We start from the raw sequence: 6,885 nt of genomic DNA, 5'->3' as shown, positions 1-6,885 counted from the left end.
ACAAAAGCTGAGAGATGCTTTAGTCTACAAAGATGATGCAAAGGAGGGAATTGAAATTACTATATGTTGTACAAATTTCCTAGCGAGGTTGTTATGCCTACCAAAAGTGACCATGAAAAGACGATAGAAGAATCCATAATACCTGCTCAACAACACTTTTGTCAGCCTCAACACATATTACATAACTAAAACTAAAAGCATTTCAAGTGCTCCATTTATAAAATTCAACAAACATTATTGTAAATGTTATATTTAATATGTGCCATATTGTTTTTAATGTTGTTGAAACATACTAGGAGTTTTATTTGAAACCATGAGAGACGTTGGAATGGTGCATTAGATGAAATGTTATAATGAAGCATTATATCAAAACATAATAATAATAAAATATAATCTGAACTCAATTAAAACAATAATATAAAATAAAAATGAATAATAATAATAATAAAATAAGTGGATTCAATTCAATTTTTTATATAGTAATTTTTCTTTTATTAATAAAATTTACAAACTATTTCTCAACAAGAAATTCATGGTATCCATATTCCATTCAAAGAAATTTAAATAATCATAATTTTTGTATATAACTATGATACTTTAAAACGTCATTTTTAAATGTATATAATAAACATATAATTACAAATAGTAATATTTATTTATACAAATATGTAAAATATATATGAAATATAAATAATAGCTATAAATTAAAATAATATAAAATTATATTAATAATTATAAGAATTCATAACATTATATTTCAATTTAATTAATACATACAAAAATTTAATATTTATAATAATCTCTCTTTACACACTATACATATGATATTAAAAATAAATAAATTATACCAAACATTATAAAAGATATCCAAAAAAAACCTTTCTTTACACACTGAATATCATATTAGAAAAAGTTAAATTATAAAAAACATCATAAAATATGTCAATAGAAAATGTGAAGTATTGTGTAATGTGTACATAATTATATGTATTATTATTAGTAATTTAATAAAATAAAAATTAAAATGAAAAAACCCTTGTGTAATGTGTACATAATTATATGTATTATTATTAGTAATTTAATAAAATTAAAATTAAAATGAAAATACTTGGGTTTAGTTAAAAAAAAAAATTAACTTTCACAAGATAATTGAAGCTCCTACTTCGGTTCATGGAATGAATATTAAAATACTTTTACACGGTCATTGAAGTTGTAGCTTTAATTTTTTTACAAAATCAAGTTTAAAAATCAAGTGTTTGTTAAAATATATGTAGATTGGTCTATCAAGGTATAGTTTGAGTGGTTCGAATTAACAGGTTAAACTTTCACACTGAGATATACTTAAAGCTTTTTTATATTGATCCCAGAGGTTGCAGTGATAAGAATGTGATGCAAATTTTAGTGATATAATGAATTGAAATTAAAAGAAGAAAAAGAAAAATAAATTAAAGCTAATAATTTTATTAGTAAAAAATAAAGTGTTTATTTTAAATGATATTTATAATTTTTCTAAATTATTTATGTTTTTTTGAGAAAGGAAAATAGTAAATTAGTTTGAAATTGTCTATATAGATTTTTTTCCTATATTTTAATTTTATAATTTGTTTTTGGGTTAAAAACATCAATATAAATTCATTTTTATAAAAATTTGAAAAATATATACATTTATATAAAATTAGAATGAGTATAGTTAACTTAATAGAATTGGTAATTTGTATATATAGTTGCTATTATTTCAAATAAGGGCTATCTTATATCATTTTTTGAAGACTTGAACCCACTCATATGGAAACATACCAGTGGAGCTAAGTTCCTTCCATTAAATGTAAAATATGTTACTGAAAATAAATATTCTTATTAGTTTATAGATTCTTAATACATGGTTATTGAGTTTAATACATGGTTATTGAGTAAAATATTTTGAGTAAGAGCAAGTTATATATATTATATTATTTTGAGTAATTCCATTTATATTCCTATTTAATCAATCTTAAAAAGAAGGGAAAAAAGAAGAAATAGGTTATTAGGTGATTAGCAAAGATATGTCTTTTGTTAGGGTTCTTAGAGTATTTCTTTGAAATTCATATCTATCGTGTTGAAGTAACCATTTTGTTGGAAAAATGTACAATATAATATTTTTTGGGAAGTAACCAAGTGTAACTTAGATTTGGTTGGTTTGGTTTTTTTAATCTTTTTTACAAAATTGGAGTTAGATATATTATTTTTATCCATAAGCTATCACTTATATGTTTCGGAGGGTTTAGTTTTTTGGTATTTTTAGGGTGTGTTTTTTGTCCAAAATTTGATAGAGATTTGCTGGATTCACAAGTTTGAATTGTAAACTCGTCACAATTTTAGTGCCCTTTAATCTTTCAAAATATTAAGTTCAAGTATGTAATCAAAAACAAATTTTAAACAACACGATCAAGTTACCCAAATTTTTTTATAGCTAAATTACTACAGAAATTAAATTTTAAACCTGAGCTTCTTAGTAAAAATAAATAAATTATATATATATATATATATCATTGTTTAACCCACACGAAAAAGGATATTTTATTTCTGGTACCAACTCCCAAGTTTTCACCATCATCCTTTTGGCGACCGCTTTTTCAGATGCTGGAACTGCCCTGCTTGTGCGTAGATACTTGCTTGTACGTGACAGTTGTTGGTACTAGAGATAAGATTGAGCTTTTAAAAACCAGTGTCTTGTTTCTATCTATGCGGCGAGCGTTACGATTTTGAAACTAGTGTCGTACACCCGTAGTGGACCGACAAACTGCAAATTTGGTCGGTGTTGGGAGTGTGGATCCTTTCACTGTAAATGGTTTCCAAAAACCTTTTTGTTCTCTAGCCGAAATCCATCTAGCATTCGTTGTGGATTGACATTCTGCCATTTCTCTGCTTTTCTAGTTCACATGCAAAGTTACTACTGCAAATTTATTTACCAGTTTATTTAATCAAGTTATGTGAACTATTCAATACATGGTCTATGATACAGATTGAAAGCCCGATTGCAAGCAGTGGTCGTGGATTCACTATTAGGCGTTTGTACACAAGATCTGGAGAGGTAAACCTTGTATCTGCTTGAAAATTTTATAATTTCCAAAGATTGTCGGCTTGCAAATTATACCATGTTTTTTTTAATGCCATTGTTGACTTATGGAAATATATTGAATATTGAAAGCAGCTTGTAGTGTTGGTTGTACAAGAAAGATTAATCAGAGGAAAGATGCAGCCAAGGGCAAAACCATAATCTTTCGATATAATTTAAATAGAGAAAAAAATATTTGGAGTTTATAGTCTTTCGATATAATTTAATAGTGAAAAAGATACTTGGAGTTTAATGTACTTTGTTCAAGTACCATTTATGGAATTAGTTTCTGCAATTTCAGTACTTTGTTCATCATTAGTTTCAGCAATTTCAGCGTTGTATAGCTTGAGAATTTCATTAGGTTACATATGTTGTATTTTTAATTCAATGGCCACATGTGTTAACAACCATGGTCATCAGAATAAGGTATGCATGATTTTTTAATCCATAGTTTAACCCTATGCTTCAATCTGTATTTTGTATTATTTTGGTCTTAAAAACTGTACCTGTTATGATGGACTCACATCATACTCAGCGTTGTCCCCCTTTTACTGGAGAAAGTACCCACAATGTGTTGTTAGTCCAATGAATGTGGGCTCGAGGTTCTTTATAATTTTATGAGATGCCTACCCCGTGCGATCTTGCAAGAGGATGTTATGTATTAAAAAATAAGGTAAATTAAACATTAATCACGAACAGAAAATAGGTGTAATCACACACATAAGAATATTAAGGATTATTCTGGGAAAACCCAGAAAATAAAACTAATCTCACACGTAAAAATATCAAGAATTATTTAATTTTCAAAAAAATCTATTTTAATAGATTATATTAGATTTCGGCCAAAACCCTGATCTTTTCTTGTCAGAGACCTCCTCAACCCTTGGTCCCATACAATGATCAACGTTTAGTCTATACACTCGACCGAATAAAAATAAATAAGTCTATTTATAACCTTCATTCCAACCAAGTACAACTTACATAAAACCAAGGGTCACAAAACCACCTGAAACCATGAACTGTACATTGGCATTCCCGAATCAAGCCTAATCTTAACAGAAAATGATATAAAAAGCCATTCAATGGATCCAAATTTAAACTTATTTAGATTTGTGAAGCTGAATTCAAAATCTAGTTTGTGTAGAAATAAATGCTTACTGCGTTTTCTTATCTAGTTTGCTATGTAGAATTATGGTCAAATTATGATCTTATATAATTTAATTCAGCAGTTTCCTGGTTATCATCCCATCTTCTAACGAGAACTCAAGAACGTTGCTCCATCCGTGTTAATTGTCTTTATATTTATCTTTTAATTTTTTCAATTTTTCTAGTGAGAATTAACATATAAAAAAAAAAAATTCAGGTGAGAAGAACGAAACACTGGTGGATGCAAGGATAAAATAGTTTTATATGGATGATATAGGTTTTTAAACCCTCTTAATGTTGTAGTTTGTTTGTTTTGCGGCTACCGACTTTCATGTGGCCTATCGTACGACCAGAATCACATGGTCGAGTAAAAGGTCAAAATCCAAATCAATTAATTCCAAATATTAATTTCATTATTCGTTCCTATTTTAAATACCAGTTTCAGTATTCATTTCTCTCCTAGTAATGCTAGGTTTGTTGGAAAGATATTCCTGTAGTATTTGTGTATTAATATAATTGAGAATCTGCTTGAATTCTGCAGATGAGTTGGCAGCTCATGTCCTCAATGTGAGGAGCATTCATCCACCAATGTCATAAATGTCTCAAACAACAATTAAACCTCGGCTTTCTCACGCGGCCGAAAAGAATTTGAAAATGAATCGCCTTCCCTCAGCTACAAATTCACCCCAAAGTACTCCATAGACTCATCCAACGGCGGGAATTCATTTAAATTCGGAGACTTGCCGCTCTCCAGACATTCAAGAAGTACCCAATCCCAAAATCTCGGGCTTTTTTCTGTCCAAATCTCATGGCTGTCATTGCTGCATTCCGATTCCGTTTCTGAACAGGACGATGAAATTGCTGCTTCAGAAGGCAGCTGCAATTCTTCTGCGGCGAAATTGGCGGCAGAGGCTTGAATTTGGGGCGGCGATAAAGAAGAGGCGCAGGGGATTTCCGGCGGAGACAAGGGAAAATTGAGCTTGGCTTTTGATCCTCTCAGGCAATACGCCGCAAAATCGTAGGCGCGCGCAGCCTTTTCCGGGGTGTCATAGGATCCGAGCCAAATTCTGCCTGTGCAATTGGGCATTCGTATTTCCGACACCCATTTCCCCCATTTTCTCATTCGAATTCCCTTAAACTGCCGCGACTTCAGTGAGCGATTTTGGCGTCTGTTTTGGGCGTTCTGGTTTTGCGAGGGTTTAGCCATGTCGGTTTATTGCTCTGGTATTCCGGAGTCGAACTCAGGAAGTGGTTGAGAAGCTCGAAGTCTTTAAAACGGGGGAGTGTGAAGCCTAGAGGGTTTGAACTCAGGACGCATAAAGGTGCATCTACAATATTAGGATAGTCGGATATCTGTACTCACTGATGAGGATAAGAGTGTTAGATGCAGGGCAATATATATATATATAGAAACCGCGTTGAGTTCTTAAGAATTTATGCGTAGTACACGTGTTCGCTTTCAAACAGCGTTGTGTTCCGATAGATTTATGCGTTGATAAAAATATAGGCGCAAAGGTTAAAAAATTGGTGAATCTGATTTGGTGACGTGGTTCCTCAGCGATAATGCGGAACACTTTTGAGTCAGTTAAAGAGCACGAAATTGATGGGAAGCTTCTTTCGGGTGACGAGGAGTCCAATGAACGTAAAGTGGAATTGTAGAGGGAGAGCATATCCATTTATACAGAATGTCAAAAATGGCTTGTAATTTGACGTCCCCACATTACGTATTTGTTTGGACGTATTTTGTTGTTTAGAATTAATTTTGCGATGCAGAAAATGACCATATATATATTTATAATTTTAAAATGTGTGTTCTAAAATAATCTATATGCTTCATACATACGTTTTAATAAATTAGTATTCAATTCAAATTTCCATTAATCAAGCTAACATTAATAACTAACACATGTATAAAAAAATAAAAATGGACATATAAGAAAGATTTAGGTAGAATTGGTTAAGTCTATGTAGTAAAATAAATAATATTTTTTATTCATAATTATTTTACATGGATCAAAGAGGTTTTTTTAATCATTGAAGTCATCTTAATTATATTACTAAAATCTACATTGTATGATTCAAAAGACATCATCACCATATGCATAAAGAGAAGGAGCATCCCATGGAAAGAATAAGGTAGCTAAATTGAATCAAAGTGTGTGGATCACACAACATCTACCACTTCAACATCATCAATGTATGATTGGATCGAAATATCAATGAAAGGCTCCCACTTCCAACATCATATAAAATTGAAGTGTAATCTTCCTTGAATATCCTGATGTTTGATTATTACAACAAATCCTCGTTTTATTTAATGATGGTATGCTTATTTTTTCTCTTGTGTTTTTTTAACAGTGATATGCAAAACTCATGGAAAAAAGAAAAAACTCATGAGTATATAAAGCTCTAGCAAAATGTGAGGGAAAAGCCTCATCTTATTAGAATTTTTTTACATGATATGAAGAAGCTCCCTATGAGTAAGAAGGCAATATTGCCATATTGGATATTGGTCTCTTTCTTCATTTGGTTTTCTTGTTTAAGTCCATCTGACACATCTCTATTGTGCAATAGTTCCCTTTGATACACTTCTCCAAACTCTTGAAACTCATGCCCTTCTTTTCAATTTCAATCCTTTCTCCTTT

General features: G+C 30.6%; 1 pseudogene; it reads right to left on the bottom strand.

Moving 5' to 3' along the window:
- Positions 1-4,713: 4,713 nt before the first annotated feature.
- LOC149176370 (ethylene-responsive transcription factor ERF016 pseudogene) lies at positions 4,714-5,596 on the bottom strand (annotated as a pseudogene).
- Positions 5,597-6,885: the final 1,289 nt, after the last annotated feature.

The sequence above is a fragment of the Pinus tabuliformis genome, chromosome 4_1 (assembly GCF_031772625.1).
Source record: "Pinus tabuliformis cultivar Carrire ecotype Pingquan chromosome 4_1, CPIR1, whole genome shotgun sequence".
Classification (NCBI taxonomy): Eukaryota; Viridiplantae; Streptophyta; class Pinopsida; order Pinales; family Pinaceae; genus Pinus; species Pinus tabuliformis.
The sequence above is the reverse complement of the archived record's forward strand: the minus strand, read 5'-3'. Positions and strand labels throughout refer to the sequence as shown.